We start from the raw sequence: 17,564 nt of genomic DNA, 5'->3' as shown, positions 1-17,564 counted from the left end.
ATTACAATAAAAAAAGAAATGGAAAGTATATTACAATAAACAAAGAAATGGGAAGTATATTACAATAAACAAAGAAATGGGAAATATATTACCATAAACAAAGAAATGGGAAATATATTACAATAAACAAATAAATGGGATGTATATTACAATAAACAAAGAAATAGGAAATATATTACAATAAACAATGAAATGGGAAATATATTACCATAAACAAAGAAATTGGAAGTATATTACAATAAACAAAGAAATGGGAAGTATATTACAATAAACAAAGAAATGGGAAATATATTACAATAAACAAAGAAATGGGAAATATATTACAATAAACAAAGAAATGGGAAGTATATTACAATACACAAAGAAATGGGAAGTATATTACAATAAACAAAGAAATGAGAAGTATATTACAATAAACAAAGAAATTGGAAGTATATTACAATAAACCAAGAAATGAAAAGTATATTACAATAAACAAAGAAATGGGAAGTATATTACAATAAACAAAGAAATGGAAAGTATATTACAATAAACAAAGAAATGGAAAGTATATTACAATAAACAAAGAAATGGGAAGTATATTACAATAAACAAAGAAATGGAAAGTATATTACAATAAACAAAGAAATGGGAAGTATATTACAATAAACAAAGAAATGAGAAGTATATTACAATAAACAAAGAAATGGAAAGTATATTACAATAAACAAAGAAATGGGAAGTATATTACAATAAACAAAGAAATGAAAAGTATATTACAATAAACAAAGAAATGGGAAGTATATTACAATAAACAAAGAAATGAGAAGTATATTACAATAAACAAAGAAATGGAAAGTATATTACAATAAACAAAGAAATGGGAAGTATATTACAATAAACAAAGAAATGAAAAGTATATTACAATAAACAAAGAAATGGAAAGTATATTACAATAAACAAAGAAATGAGAAGTATATTACAATAAACAAAGAAATGAAAAGTATATTACAATAAACAAAGAAATGAGAAGTATATTACAATAAACAAATAAATGGGAAGTATATTACAATAAACAAAGAAATGGGAAGTATATTACAATAAACAATGAAATGGGAAATATATTACCATAAACAAAGAAATGGGAAATATATTACAATAAACAAAGAAATTGGAAATATATTACAATAAACAATGAAATGGGAAATATATTACCATAAACAAAGAAATGGGAAGTATATTACAATAAACAAAGAAATGGGAAGTATATTACAATAAACAAAGAAATGGGAAGTATATTTCAATAAACAAAGAAATGGGAAGTATATTACAATAAACAAAGCAATGGGAAGTATATTACAATAAACAAAGAAATGGGAAATATATTACAATAAACAAAGAAATGGGAAATATATTACAATAAACAAAGAAATGGGAAATATATTACAATAAACAAAGAAATGGGAAGTATATTAAAATAAACGAAGAAATGGGAAGTATATTACAATAAACAAAGAAATGGGAAGTATATTACAATAAACAATGAAATGGGAAGTATATTACAATAAACAATGAAATGGGAAGTATATTACAATAAACAAAGAAATGGGAAGTATATTACCATAAACAAAGAAATGGGAAGTATATTATAATAAACAAAGAAATTGGAAATATATTACAATAAACAAAGAAATGGGAAGAATATTACAATAAACAAAGAAATGGGAAGTATATTACAATAAACAAAGAAATGGCAAGTATATTACAATAAACAAAGAAATGGGAAGTATATTACAATAAACAAAGAAATGGGAAGTATATCATAATAAACAAAGAAATGGGAAATATATTACCATAAACAAAGAAATGGGAAGTATATTACAATAAACAAAGAAATGGCAAGTATATTACAATAAACAAAGAAATGGGAAGTATATTACAATAAACAAAGAAATGGGAAGTATATCATAATAAACAAAGAAATGGGAAATATATTACCATAAACAAAGAAATGGGAAGTATATTACAATAAACAAAGAAATGGGAAGTATATTAAACAAAGAAATGGGAAGTATATTACAATAAACAAAGAAATGGGAAGTATATCATAATAAACAAAGAAATGGGAAATATATTACCATAAACAAAGAAATGGGAAGTATATTACAATAAACAAAGAAATAGGAAGTATATTACAATAAACAAAGAAATTGGAAGTATATTACAATAAACAAAGAAATTGGAAGTATATTACAATAAACAAAGAAATAGGAAGTATATTACAATAAACAAAGAAATGGGAAGTATATTACAATAAACAAAGAAATTGGAAGTATATTACAATAAACAAAGAAATAGGAAGTATATTACAATAAACAAAGAAATTGGAAATATATTACAATAAACAAAGAAATGGGAAGTATATTACAATAAACAAAGAAATGGGAAGTATATTACAATAAACAAAGAAATGGGAAGTATATTACAATAAACAAAGAAATGGGAAGTATATTACAATAAACAAAGAAATGGGAAGTATATTAAAATAAACAAAGAAATTGGAAATATATTATAATAAACAAAGAAATTGGAAGTATATTACAATAAACAAAGAAATTGGAAGTATATTACAATAAACAAAGAAATGGGAAGTATATTACCATATACAAAGAAATTGTAAGTATATTACAATAAACAAAGAAATGGGAAGTATATTACCATATACAAAGAAATTGTAAGTATATTACAATAAACAAAGAAATTGGAAGTATATTACAATAAACAAAGAAATAGGAAGTATATTACAATAAACAAAGAAATTGGAAATATATTACAATAAACAAAGAAATGGGAAGTATATTACAATACACAAACAAATTGGAAATATATTATAATAAACAAAGAAATTGGAAGTATATTACAATACACAAAGAAATGGGAAGTATATTACAATAAACAAAGAAATGGGAAGTATATTAAAATAAACAAAGAAATTGGAAATATATCATAATAAACAAAGAAATTGGAAGTATATTACAATAAACAAAGAAATGGGAAGTATATTACAATAAACAAAGAAATGGGAAGTATATTACAATAAACAAAGAAATAGGAAGTATATTACAATAAACAAAGAAATGGGAAGTATATTACAATAAACAAAGAAATGGGAAGTATATTACCATATACAAAGAAATTGTAAGTATATTACAATAAACAAAGAAATGGGAAGTATATTACAATAAACAAAGAAATTGTAAGTATATTACAATAAACAAAGAAATGGGAAGTATATAACAATAAACAAAGAAATGGGAAGTATATTACAATAAACAAAGAAATGGGAAGTATATTACAATAAACAAAGAAATGGGAAGTATATAACAATAAACAAAGAAATAGGAAGTATATTACCATATGCAAAGAAATTTGAAGTATATTACCATATACAAAGAAATGGGAAGTAGCAAACAATGAATCTGTAGGTATTTTTAGATCGAGCCTTTTTGATTTGACAATGACAGTAGAAACCTACAGAACAGATTACACAGAGAAAGGCAGCTTTTGATAACGGGGATTGGAAGGGATTTCAGATACCGATGCAGAGAAGACATTTGACAACTAGATGCCGTTTGTGGCAGATGGGAGCTGGTAACAAGAACAGTTGGACAGTTTTTTAGTTGACAGCAAAACAGAAATAAAGCTGAATTGCGACTGACAGACGAACATAACATCGATAGAATGGGGAGAAGACACTAGATGCCGTTTGTGTCGGAAATGTCTCTAGATTTCTTTGCACTTTCATCTTATGATAAATGTATAGTATAATTGAAAATGAAAAAAATAAAAACATTTTGGGAATTTGAAGTGCAAAGACATGATAAATAATTAAACACCTTTATGCACTTTTTCTACATAGCATATTGCAATAAAATTAGATTCAAATAAAAAAAATATATTTTAAATCTGCTCTATGCAGGTTCTCAACAACTCGATTTTGTATTTACTGGCACAGCATGGATTTTCTTACCAAAATACTGACCAATAGCAGAGCCGAACATTGCAGAGGAAGAGAAATTATTGGGTCTTGTCCTTCCCTGTATAATCCTAAATGGAATGGACTGTCTTACACGCATCTGCAACTGCAAGGAAGTATGCCCCAACAACAGTACTGGAATAAAACACTATCTTTGCAAATAAATGAACGGCAGGTCATATATTATATACCAAATGCAAAGAAAGAGAAGCAATTAATACTATTTCTAACAATCCGCTTATTCAATTTTAAGCTATCGTCACTTATCCAAGATAATTTTTAATAAACGGTACATTTTAAAGGCCTGAAACGTTAAAGATGATCTGAAATTTGCAACTTTTTGTTAATACAGTTATTAATAAAGTCTTCCAAATAATCATTATTAATGAATAATTTCCTGATCCTCTCTAGTTTGAAGTCCAGTCTGCAAGGTGAACAAATTATGAGGATTCTTTTGTACACATTGTATAAATCAGGCTGGTTGTTTGTGATTTTTATACAAACGAGGCAAATAAAAGTACGCTTCCTGTATATGGTAGTAAGACAGCAACCTCTTGAACGTCTAACAAGGACAAGGAAAGAATTTATCCTTCTTGCTTTCCATCGTGAACTATAGAGCGCTATGAAGAGATTGGAAGTACAAACATAGAAGAAGTGTAATATATAACAATGCTTGTAATTTCAGAACTAAACAATTGATTTTTAATAAGTGATGAAATTATCAGCTAATGTTAGGGGCCAATTGACTCCCCATTGAGACTTCGTCGACCTGACTATAGTATAAGCAAAGATAAACTTGACGGTTTTAGAGTACAAACATATGCTTTTTATAAATATCTCATGAGAAGACAAGGAGAGGTCATGTGACCACCATGTGTGTGTCTACATATACGTATTGTGTATTTCTATATAGAGTGAAGACAAAAAACATAAAGATGTCTCAGAACTTGTGTATAACATCAGTAACAATCATGAGGTTGTTTGCTTAGCAACTGAAAAGGCTAACATGCTTGCCAGTCGGTTTGCCTCCAACTCCACATTGGACCCTGCTAACCACCCCCTCCCTGACTTTCCTTTGCGGACAGATGCAACACTAGACAATCTGAAAATCACCCCTTCTCAGGTGCATGCTATCATAAAAATCTTGACAATTAAAAAGCATGTAGACTTGATCTCATCCCAGCTGTGCTGTTAAAAAAGTGTTCCACCGAAGTAGCTCCAGTTCTCTCCAAACTTTACAACAAATGCCTTAATGAATCTTGCTTTCCTGCATGCTGGAAAACTGCTTCTGTGGTACCAGTTTTCAAGAATTCTGGCAAAGAATTGACCCAGTAAATTACTGCCTCATTAGCCTCCTCCCACTTTTCGCCAAAATGTTTGAGTCCATAATTAACCAAGTCTAGTCCATCATCTTATAGATGTTAAACTTCTGACCAACCAACAATATGGATTTAGGCAAGCCGTTCCACAGCAAACACCCTAACTGTAGTCTCTGACAAAAAACATAAAGATGTCTCAGAACTGTAGTTTAAGATGAGCTTAACATTGTTTGCACTGGTTGCAAGTTTTTTAATGAAATTTTCTGTATTTAGATAACATCTTGTAAACGTAATCGAATTAATCATAAATAAATATAATCAATCAAGTCCCATTACTCGTGTAGTATCGGTTTACAATTTTAAATATCGGAATTTAACTTCAATGGCATTAAAATGTGATTTATTCCAGACAATCTGTACTCAATTGAAGCATAACTGTATCTGGGTTCCAAGTCAACCTACCTGGATTTCATTCTAGAAATATTATGAGGGAACAATCTATAAAAAATGATGAGTTATTTGAGAAAACAAAACTTTTAAAGGAGCGAGTTTTTTCTCTTTATTTATATTATTAAGATAAATACAGAAATCTATAAAACTTGGATAAAACTTAGATTTCTGTGAAGACAACATTAAGAAAATTAAACGTTTACTTCCTTTACTTGGTTCACAACCGAATCTCCTTCAAACAACGAGATAAAGTTGGTTTCATTTTTACTGGAATCACGTTGCTTAGCAAATTCCACACTCACAGACAATTTTAGATAAATTTTACAACAAAGAGTTGTAAATCTAATCGGCCCCACTTTATCAACTAAGCTCCAGCCCCTGTCCCATCGCCACAATGTTGCATCTCTGCGCCTGTTTTTCAAATATTTTAATGAAATGTGTTCTGATGAACTCTTTGCATATCCCCGCTTAGCAATAACATCTCACCCCTTCACTGTTGAGGTCCCTAAATACCAGAAAACTTTCTATTCTAATACTTTCTTCCCTCGAACATCTATACTTTGAAATTCCCTTCCTACTACCTGTTTCCCTAGCTGTACTGATATGCAGAAGTTTAAATGTTTCATAAACAAATATCTTGTTAATCTTTCCTAGACATGGTCCTAAATAGTAGCCCCTTATATCCAAGTGGTGATATGTCTTGTTAAAGATTAACATGAGTAAAAAAAATATTTATAAATACATTAAAACATGATAGTAGATAAATTCTGTAATTTTTTCAACTCTAATCTGAGTATTAAAAATTTGAATTTCATTTTTAGTATTTGCATTACCAGATCCAATACAATTCAAAGCATGAAAAGTTTAGCACACAATCGTTTTGCTTATTAAAATTAATGTTTACTTTTTACTTTTTATACGATTTGTTATAATGCCTTCGCTAAATTCATTAATCTAGTGTTGACAATATTTTTATTGTAAATATTTAAATGTTTTTTATTAATCTAGTGTTGACAATATTTTTACTGTAAATATTTAAATGTTTTTCATTAATCTAGTGTTGACAATACCTTTACTGCAAATATTTAAATGTTTTTCATTAATCTAGTGTTGACAATATCTTTACTGCAAATATTTAAATGTTTTTCATTAATCTAGTGTTGACAATATCTTTACTGTAAATATTTAAATGTTTTTCATTAATCTAGTGTTGACAATATTTTTATTGTAAATATTTAAATGTTTTTCATTAATCTAGTGTTGACAATACCTTTACTGTAAATATTTAAATGTTTTTCATTAATCTAGTGTTGACAATATTTTTATTGTAAATATTTAAATGTTTTTCATTAATCTAGTGTTGACAATACCTTTACTGCAAATATTTAAATGTTTTTCATTAATCTAGTGTTGACAATATTTTTATTGTAAATATTTAAATGTTTTTCATTAATCTAGTGTTGACAATACCTTTACTGCAAATATTTAAATGTTTTTCATTAATCTAGTGTTGACAATACCTTTACTGCAAATATTTAAATGTTTTTCATTAATCTAGTGTTGACAATACCTTTACTGCAAATATTTAAATGTTTTTCATTAATCTAGTGTTGACAATATCTTTACTGCAAATATTTAAATGTTTTTCATTAATCTAGTGTTGACAATATCTTTACTGTAAATATTTAAATGTTTTTCATTAATCTAGTGTTGACAATATTTTTATTGTAAATATTTAAATGTTTTTCATTAATCTAGTGTTGACAATACCTTTACTGTAAATATTTAAATGTTTTTCATTAATCTAGTGTTGACAATATTTTTATTGTAAATATTTAAATGTTTTTCATTAATCTAGTGTTGACAATACCTTTACTGTAAATATTTAAATGTTTTTCATTAATCTAGTGTTGACAATATTTTTATTGTAAATATTTAAATGTTTTTCATTAATCTAGTGTTGACAATACCTTTACTGCAAATATTTAAATGTTTTTCATTAATCTAGTGTTGACAATATCTTTACTGTAAATATTTAAATGTTTTTCATTAATCTAGTGTTGACAATATTTTTATTGTAAATATTTAAATGTTTTTCATTAATCTAGTGTTGACAATACCTTTACTGCAAATATTTAAATGTTTTTCATTAATCTAGTGTTGACAATATTTTTATTGTAAATATTTAAATGTTTTTCATTAATCTAGTGTTGACAATATCTTTACTGCAAATATTTAAATGTTTTTCATTAATCTAGTGTTGACAATATCTTTACTGCAAATATTTAAATGTTTTTCATTAATCTAGTGTTGACAATATCTTTACTGTAAATATTTAAATGTTTTTCATTAATCTAGTGTTGACAATATTTTTATTGTAAATATTTAAATGTTTTTCATTAATCTAGTGTTGACAATACCTTTACTGCAAATATTTAAATGTTTTTCATTAATCTAGTGTTGACAATACCTTTACTGCAAATATTTAAATGTTTTTCATTAATCTAGTGTTGACAATACCTTTACTGCAAATATTTAAATGTTTTTCATTAATCTAGTGTTGACAATATCTTTACTGCAAATATTTAAATGTTTTTCATTAATCTAGTGTTGACAATACCTTTACTGCAAATATTTAAATGTTTTTCATTAATCTAGTGTTGACAATATCTTTACTGCAAATATTTAAATGTTTTTCATTAATCTAGTGTTGACAATATCTTTACTGTAAATATTTAAATGTTTTTCATTAATCTAGTGTTGACAATATTTTTATTGTAAATATTTAAATGTTTTTCATTAATCTAGTGTTGACAATACCTTTACTGTAAATATTTAAATGTTTTTCATTAATCTAGTGTTGACAATACCTTTACTGCAAATATTTAAATGTTTTTCATTAATCTAGTGTTGACAATATCTTTACTGTAAATATTTAAATGTTTTTCATTAATCTAGTGTTGACAATATTTTTATTGTAAATATTTAAATGTTTTTCATTAATCTAGTGTTGACAATACCTTTACTGCAAATATTTAAATGTTTTTCATTAATCTAGTGTTGACAATATTTTTATTGTAAATATTTAAATGTTTTTCATTAATCTAGTGTTGACAATATCTTTACTGCAAATATTTAAATGTTTTTCATTAATCTAGTGTTGACAATATTTTTATTGTAAATATTTAAATGTTTTTCATTAATCTAGTGTTTACAATACCTTTACTGCAAATATTTAAATGTTTTTCATTAATCTAGTGTTGACAATACCTTTACTGTAAATATTTAAATGTTTTTCATTAATCTAGTGTTGACAATATCTTTACTGCAAATATTTAAATGTTTTTCATTAATCTAGTGTTGACAATACCTTTACTGTAAATATTTAAATGTTTTTCATTAATCTAGTGTTGACAATATTTTTATTGTAAATATTTAAATGTTTTTCATTAATCTAGTGTTGACAATATCTTTACTGTAAATATTTAAATGTTTTTCATTAATCTAGTGTTGACAATACTTTTTCTGTAAATATTTAAATGTTTTTCATTAATCTAGTGTTGACAATATTTTTATTGTAAATATTTAAATGTTTTTCATTAATCTAGTGTTGACAATATTTTTATTGTAAATATTTAAATGTTTTTCATTAATCTAGTGTTGACAATATCTTTACTGCAAATATTTAAATGTTTTTCATTAATCTAGTGTTGACAATATCTTTACTGTAAATATTTAAATGTTTTTCATTAATCTAGTGTTGACAATATTTTTACTGTAAATATTTAAATGTTTTTCATTAATCTAGTGTTGACAATACCTTTACTGCAAATATTTAAATGTTTTTCATTAATCTAGTGTTGACAATATTTTTATTGTAAATATTTAAATGTTTTTCATTAATCTAGTGTTGACAATACCTTTACTGCAAATATTTAAATGTTTTTCATTAATCTAGTGTTGACAATACTTTTTCTGTAAATATTTAAATGTTTTTCATTAATCTAGTGTTGACAATATTTTTATTGTAAATATTTAAATGTTTTTCATTAATCTAGTGTTGACAATATCTTTACTGTAAATATTTAAATGTTTTTCATTAATCTAGTGTTGACAATACTTTTTCTGTAAATATTTAAATGTTTTTCATTTATCTAATTTTGGCAACAATTTTACTTTTAATATTTAAATGTTTTTTATTAATCTAGTGTTGACAATACTTTTATTGTAAATATTTAAATGTTTTTCATTAATCTAGTGTTGACAATATTTTTATTGTAAATATTTAAATGTTTTTCATTAATCTAGTGTTGACAATATTTTTATTGTAAATATTTAAATGTTTTTCATTAATCTAGTGTTGACAATACCTTTACTGCAAATATTTAAATGTTTTTCATTAATCTAGTGTTGACAATATTTTTATTGTAAATATTTAAATGTTTTTCATTAATCTAGTGTTGACAATACCTTTACTGTAAATATTTTAATGTTTTTCATTAATCTAGTGTTGACAATATTTTTATTGTAAATATTTAAATGTTTTTCATTAATCTAGTGTTGACAATACCTTTACTGTAAATATTTAAATGTTTTTCATTAATCTAGTGTTGACAATATTTTTATTGTAAATATTTAAATGTTTTTCATTAATCTAGTGTTGACAATATCTTTACTGTAAATATTTAAATGTTTTTCATTAATCTAGTGTTGACAATACTTTTTCTGTAAATATTTAAATGTTTTTCATTTATCTAATTTTGGCAACAATTTTACTTTTAATATTTAAATGTTTTTTATTAATCTAGTGTTGACAATACTTTTATTGTAAATATTTAAATGTTTTTTATTAATCTAGTGTTGACAATACTTTTACTGTAAATATGTTACTTTGTTTTTACAATTTGTTCTAACGCATATTTCAATAAACGTCAACATTTAGAAATACATTAGAACATGATGTGTACTAAACTCTCTGTAGCTTTTTTAACGATCATCTCACGAAAAAACTGAATGTGAATAGGAATACTAACAATTGAGTTTCATTTTTTATTTGCAGATGTTCCTGCTTGAACGCCTTTGTTGAATTCGAATTGATCATTACTTTCTGTAAGATTTACTGGTGAAAGCATGTATTCTTGTAATGTATGTGGATATTCTTGTTCTGCTAAATCAACATTATTCAAGCATATGAAAAGTCACAGTGGCAAAAAGCCATATTCCAGTAATGTATGTGAATATTCTAGTGTTTTTAAAGCAAACTTAGTAAAACATATGAGCACTCACATTAGCGAAAAGCTATATTCTTGTGAGGTATGTGAGTATTCTTCTTCTGTTAAATCAAGTTTAATTAGGCATATGAGAACTCACACTGGTGAAAAACCATATTCTTGTGAATTCTGTGATTATTCATTTTCTGTTAAAGCAAATCTAGTTACACATATGAGAAGTCACACTGGCGAGAAGCCATATTCTTGTAACATCTGTGAATATTCCTGTATTGGAAAATATCAATTATCTAAACATATTAGAACACACACTGGCGAAAAGCCATATTCTTGTGAAATATGTGAATTTCATTGTTCTTCTAAATCAAGTTTAAATGTTCATGTGAGAACTCACACGGACGAAAAGCCATATTCTTGTGAGCTATGTAAATATTCTTGTTCTGTTAAATCAAGTTTAGTCATGCATATGAGAACTCACACTGGTGAAAAGCCATATTCTTGTGAATTCTGTGACTATTCTTGTGCTGTTAAATCAAATCTAGTTACACATGTAAGAAGTCACACTGGCGAAAAACCATATTCTTGTAACCTGTGTGAATATTCCTGTACTGGAAAATATCAATTTTCTAAACATATGAGAGCACACACTGGCGAAAAGCCATTTTCTTGTGAACTATGTGAATTTTATTGTTCTTCTAAATCAAGTTTAGATGTGCATATGAGAATTCACACGGGCGAAAAGCCATATTCTTGTAACCTGTGTGAATATTCTTGTGCTGTTAAATCAAGTTTGGTGAGACATATGAGAACTCACACTGGTGAAAAACCATACTCTTGTAAAATGTGTGAATATTCTTGTGCTCAGAAACAAGCCTTAGAGAAACATATGAGAACTCACACTGGAGAAAAGCCATATTCTTGCGAAATATGTGACTATTCTTGTTCTGTTAAATCAAGTTTAGTGACACATATGAGAATTCATACCGGGTCTAAACCATTTTCCTGTGAAAAATGTGCTCATTCTTTTTCTACTAAATCAAATTTAGTTATGCATATGAGAAATCATAGTAGTGAAAATGAATCTTTAGAAATACTTAGAAATACATCCCTGGAAGACCAAGCTGTAACAAAATACAACTGGCAGCCATAAAGGGAACAACATCTATTCTTAAAAGAGCCCTCCTGTTTGATCCATTAGTAAAATAAATTTAAAAAAAAACAGTGAAGAGCCATATTCATGTGAAAAATGTGAATATTTTTATTCTGCTGAAGCAAATTTACTGAAACATCTGAGAATTCATAAATCAATAAAACAGTCAAACTAAACAATGTAATATAATGTTTGAAAATATTAAAGACTTTAACAATAAAAGCTTTTTAAAAAAATACCAGCTCCAATACTTATTAATGGTTATCCAGAAGTGAATGCTTACAGAAAAATAGGAACTCATTTGCAGATAGATACAACATTGAGGACAGAGAGATCAAAGAAATATATAAAAACAAAACCATCTTTGATTCTGTCAAATATCTTCACCGTCTTCATTATGGCTGAAACATAATTTTACATACAGAACTTTTTAGATTGTATAAAATGAATTAGTGTTCATCAATGCAAAAACACTAAGAATATTTACTGTAAAATAACAAAAAAAACAATAAATACTATGAAAATTTGAAAAAAAAACTTTTACAAAAATTACTGGATTCAGCACATAATAATCCCCAAAAAGTATAATGTGCTGTAAATCAAACAACCAAACAATACTATAAATATTAGTTGAAGATAAAGAACTTTTCCCTGCAAATATTTGGTTTTATCCCTCCCCCCCAAAAAAAAGGTTCATATGCTGTAAAACAGAAAACTAGAACAAATTTCATGAATATTTAAAGTATAAGCCTTTAAAATTACCGGTTCGAATACATAATTTTCCTCCAAAAGGCTAATATGCAGTAAGACAAACAACACAAGAACATTAAATATTAGAAGATATAAAACCTTTTCCAAAATTACTGGTTGCAACACATAATACCCCCAAAAAGGTTAATATATTGCAAAACAAACAACACAAACAAATACAATCAATACTTAAAGATATAAAAGCTTTATTTTTTTTAAGGATTATTGGTATCAAGACGTAATAATCCAAAAAGAAATTGTATTTTCTCAAAGAAACAACGCAAACAAATGCAATGACTATTTGAAGATATAAATTTGTTTTTCGAAAATACTGGTTTCAACACATAATAATCCAAAATCTAAATATGCTGTAAAACAAACACAAACAAATATAATGAACATTTGAAGATGTAAAAGTTCTTTTTTTCAAAAATTACTGGTTTCAGCATGTAATAACCCAAAAGTCCAATGAATGAAAACTTTTCAAAATTACTCAAAAATTGTTGATTGAACAAAAACAAGAAAGCCAAACTTAAAATTCAAAATATGTTGAAATATATGAAAAAAATGCATGAAATTATTTCCAAACTTCTAGATTCAACAAATAACTTAAAAATTGTTGATTGAACAAAACAATCAAACCAAACTTAAAATTGAAAAAAAAAATGTAGAAAATAATCTGCATGAAATAATGCATATTTTTTTTTTCAAAAATTACTGGATTCAACATATGACTGAAAAATTGTTGATTGTACAAAACAATAAAAAAACAAACTTAAAATTCAAGAACATGCAGAAAATAAGCCTCATGAAATAGTGCATAAAAATGTTTAAAAAATTTTTGGATTCAACATATGACTGAAAAATTGCTGATCGAACAAAACAAGTAAACCAAACGTGCAACGTGCAGAAAATAAGCCACATAAAATAATGCATAAAATCTTTTTCTCAAACTTACTGGATTCAAGAGAAATGACTGAAATATTGTTGATCGAAACTAAACTAAAAATTCAAGAACATTCAGAAGATGACCTGCACAAAATAATGCATGAGATTTTTTATTGGATTTTACATATGACTGAAAAATAGTTGCTTGAACAAAACAAGCAAACGAGACTTGAATTTTAGAATATGTAAAAAGCTGCATGAAATCATGTATAAAATTTATTTTGAAAATTTTTGGATTCAACATATGACTGAAGAATTGTTGATTGAACAAGACAATAAAACCAAACTTTAAATTCTAGAATATGCAGAGGATAAGCTGCATGAAAGAAAAATGCGTAACATTTTTTTTTCAAAATTACTGAATTCATCATATGACTGAAATTTGTTGACTGAACAAAACAACCAAACTCTTGCAATATTTGTTGATGTTCTATTATTCAAGAAAATTTATATTCGTTCACTTGTTTTCACTTTTTCCATTTTTTATTCTGGGCTTTTGTGTGATCAGATAAGAATGCCATTTCCCTTATCGATTGAAAAATTTACCCATACTACCTTGACTTTCACTAAAAGATGATTGGTCAAAAGACATCTGGCCTAACTCAAACTTCCAAGGACGAACATGATTTTAAATATATGCTAATCAGTCAAGGTCATCGCATCAAATCTTTTGATTTGACAATTTCTTGTCATCAACTGAGATATCAAAGATAATTAACAATTCCATTCTTTTCCATGGAAATGAATCTTTAATAAACTAATTGAAAATAAATATTTTACCAATGCAATTAATGAGCTCATTTCCATTGGTCAGTGCGTCAAGTCCATTATGCAACATTCAACACACATCAATCGAAATCAAATCGAATCAGCATTTCAAATTTTGCTCCGAAATATATTTAACCAGAGCAATTACTTATTTGTCAATGTGGTCCTGCAAGGGCGTGATTTCTCTTTTCATCAACCAATTAACTCACACTACCTTAACTTTTACGGAAATATAGTTGAAGTTTTCGGAAAAAGTCAAACTCAAATTTATTTTTCTTTTCATGAATTCAATGTAAAAATTGCTGTATCGAAAAAAAGAATAACCTCAATTTTCATTATTAAGTTTTATGTAAAGTCATTCAAAACTCAGGAGGAAGGCAACATAGACGAACCTCTCATCAATGATTCATCTTATCTTTCCTCACGCCAGTTTATATACATATATGTCTTTTCAAGGGAAATAAGGTAAAAAAAACCCGATAAAAGTGCTCGATATGTTAATAGAGCGGTATTTAATTTTTTATTGATCCCATAATAAATTTACATTACTGTTTCCATTGGATTTTCACCCTAGGAGATGAGGTAGAGTACCAATTTCATCGGAATTTATATTATATATATATATATATGTATATGGTAATTCGTTTTTCTTATGGATTTACGTTTCGAAAATAAATCAAATTCAAATGTATTTATGGTTTGTGTTATTTCATCGGTTATTAACACAGCAGAGCTTGAACTCCACTGCACCAAGGCTGCCTACTACATACAAAGGTCCAGCCCACTAGACGATTGAGGTTGAAACTAGAGTAGCTTGATATTGGTGGCTGGTCAGCTATCTTTCCAGCCAGATGCCCAGTTGTTTTTTAAAGTGTCAGGGACACTCCTTATATTTCTTATTGCGGCTAGAATACAGTTGAATGTTATTGTACAACTGTAGTTGAAGCTGTGGTGAATGAAGATCTTCATTGTAGTCCCAGGTGTGGTTTTTATATAGCAGAACCTTCATCACCGCTGGTGGATTCTTTCTGCTAGTGTTATGTTTGGGACGCTTCCTTCCAAGATTTTTCATATGTAGATGATAATATATCGTTCTCTTCGGCATTGTAGTGAATACAGTTCCAGCTTCGTTAGCATCTCCCAGTAATTCATTTGGTCTATTCCACATATTTTGCTGGTCAATGTTCTCTAGGGTGCTTCTATTTTCCATAGTGTGAGTATTTACTCATTGTTCCTACTCCTGAAGGTTCTCAGTATCTATCCTGGTAGTCGCTTGCGACCGCTGTAGTGTGCTCAATATGTTGTGTGAAGGAGATATTTTTGCTCATATAAACCACTAGATCCTTCACTATTTGTTTTTTTATAAATACAATAAAAAATTCTTTATAAAAAATTAAGAACCTTATTTTAATTATTAACTTTTATATAAAGACATTCAAAACCTATGAAGAAGGCAGTATGCTGGTTGTCGTTGTCGAGTGGTTCGATGCTCTAGAGTCGACAAGCGTTCGGTTAGGTCGCTTAACTTTTGCTTTGGTGGGAGATGTTTCGTAAGCAGGCAATAATCTGGAATTTGATCATATCTTCAGAGAATGAGGTTGTACATTGTTGGTTATTGTAACCTCATTGTCTTTCGAAAGTGCAGAGTATAACTTTGAATGTCAATCAGGAAATGAAAGATGTTATAGTTTCCCTATCACCTTGCTCCATGACAAAAACTTGTTGCTCGTACACCTTAGAGTGGACCGATTTCACTGCAACAGATTTTATGTATTTTAGCAGCTGTTCCTCTGTGGCATTATTTAAGGCATGTGGACCAATTAAATAGAACATTGCTTCGTTAATAGATGAACTGCATGCAGACTAGCTCGTTTTGGGTTTCTGTGAGGCCGTTGAGCTACGTCATCTTTTTGTAACGGAGCCATACATCTTTGAAGATGATCCATTTATTATCTGACGAGTCTGGTTCTATAATTGGGCGGTCTGGTTTAATGCATGGATGGCGCAAAACTGGTGTGGTTGCGTGTTGCTGCATTTGCATTATGAAAGCTGTTGTTGATACATTTGCATTATGAAAGCTGTTGTTGATACATTTGCATCATGAAAGCTGTTGTTGATACATTTGCATCATGAAAGCTGTTGTTGATACATTTGCATCATGAAAGCTGTTGTTGATACATTTGCATCATGAAAGCTGTTGTTGATACATTTGCATCATGAAAGCTGTTGTTGATACATTTGCATCATGAAAGCTGTTGATACATTTGCATCATGAAAGCTGTTGTTGATACATTTGCATTATGAAAGCTGTTGTTGATACATTTGCATCATGAAAGCTACCAGGTCAATTCCAGTCTGCGGTTCGTATGGGTTAGACATTTTCAGTAGTTGTTGTATGTCAAAATGTTTTAAATGCATGAGGTGTTTACAGTTTCGGTGTAAATCTAGGCGTAAAGGTAGGGGTCTAAAAAGTATTAAAACCTACCCACATGCGTCCGTTATCTTGTAATTTTCTCCGTTCTTGACTTGGCATGCGCTATTCTATTAAACATTTTATTTATTTAATTATTTATGTATTACATCCCATTTCTGACACCATGTATAATTAGAATATGAAATATTTTATGTGCGGGAATAACAAAAGGACACTCAATCTCAGTAAGAACTCACCCTGCGAGTAAATGCCTTTATTTAAGTCGCCATTATAGTTTACCTCTGTTCCAGGAGTTGCCCCAATGCAAACGTAGCGATTTCCTATCAAGAGCATATAACTCGGGTATTATTTTAACACTTTACAATTATTTTCTAGTCATGCAATGGTGAACTCTTCATCTGACAAAATTTTTAAAAAACGTATTTTAAATAAAATAAGATTATTTTATTAATTTGATCGTCATCACCACTTTCTGTACAACTGTTTTCTAGTCATAAAATTA

General features: G+C 27.6%; 1 long non-coding RNA gene across 1 annotated transcript in view; it reads left to right on the top strand.

Annotated features, from left to right (window-relative positions):
- The window catches only part of LOC145239948 (uncharacterized), a 35,243-nt gene extending 19,924 nt beyond the window's left edge, over positions 1-15,319 (top strand). Inside the window, exon 2 of the long non-coding RNA XR_013862433.1 lies at positions 10,844-15,319. This is a non-coding gene — a long non-coding RNA (uncharacterized LOC145239948). The remainder of the gene's footprint in view (positions 1-10,843) is intronic.
- The last annotated feature ends 2,245 nt before the right edge of the window (positions 15,320-17,564 follow it).

This window comes from Euprymna scolopes, chromosome 19 (genome assembly GCF_053919585.1).
Source record: "Euprymna scolopes isolate OS-2025 chromosome 19, ASM5391958v1, whole genome shotgun sequence".
Classification (NCBI taxonomy): domain Eukaryota; kingdom Metazoa; phylum Mollusca; class Cephalopoda; order Sepiida; family Sepiolidae; genus Euprymna; species Euprymna scolopes.
Note: the sequence above shows the minus strand (reverse complement) of the source record. Positions and strands in the feature narration are given on the sequence as shown.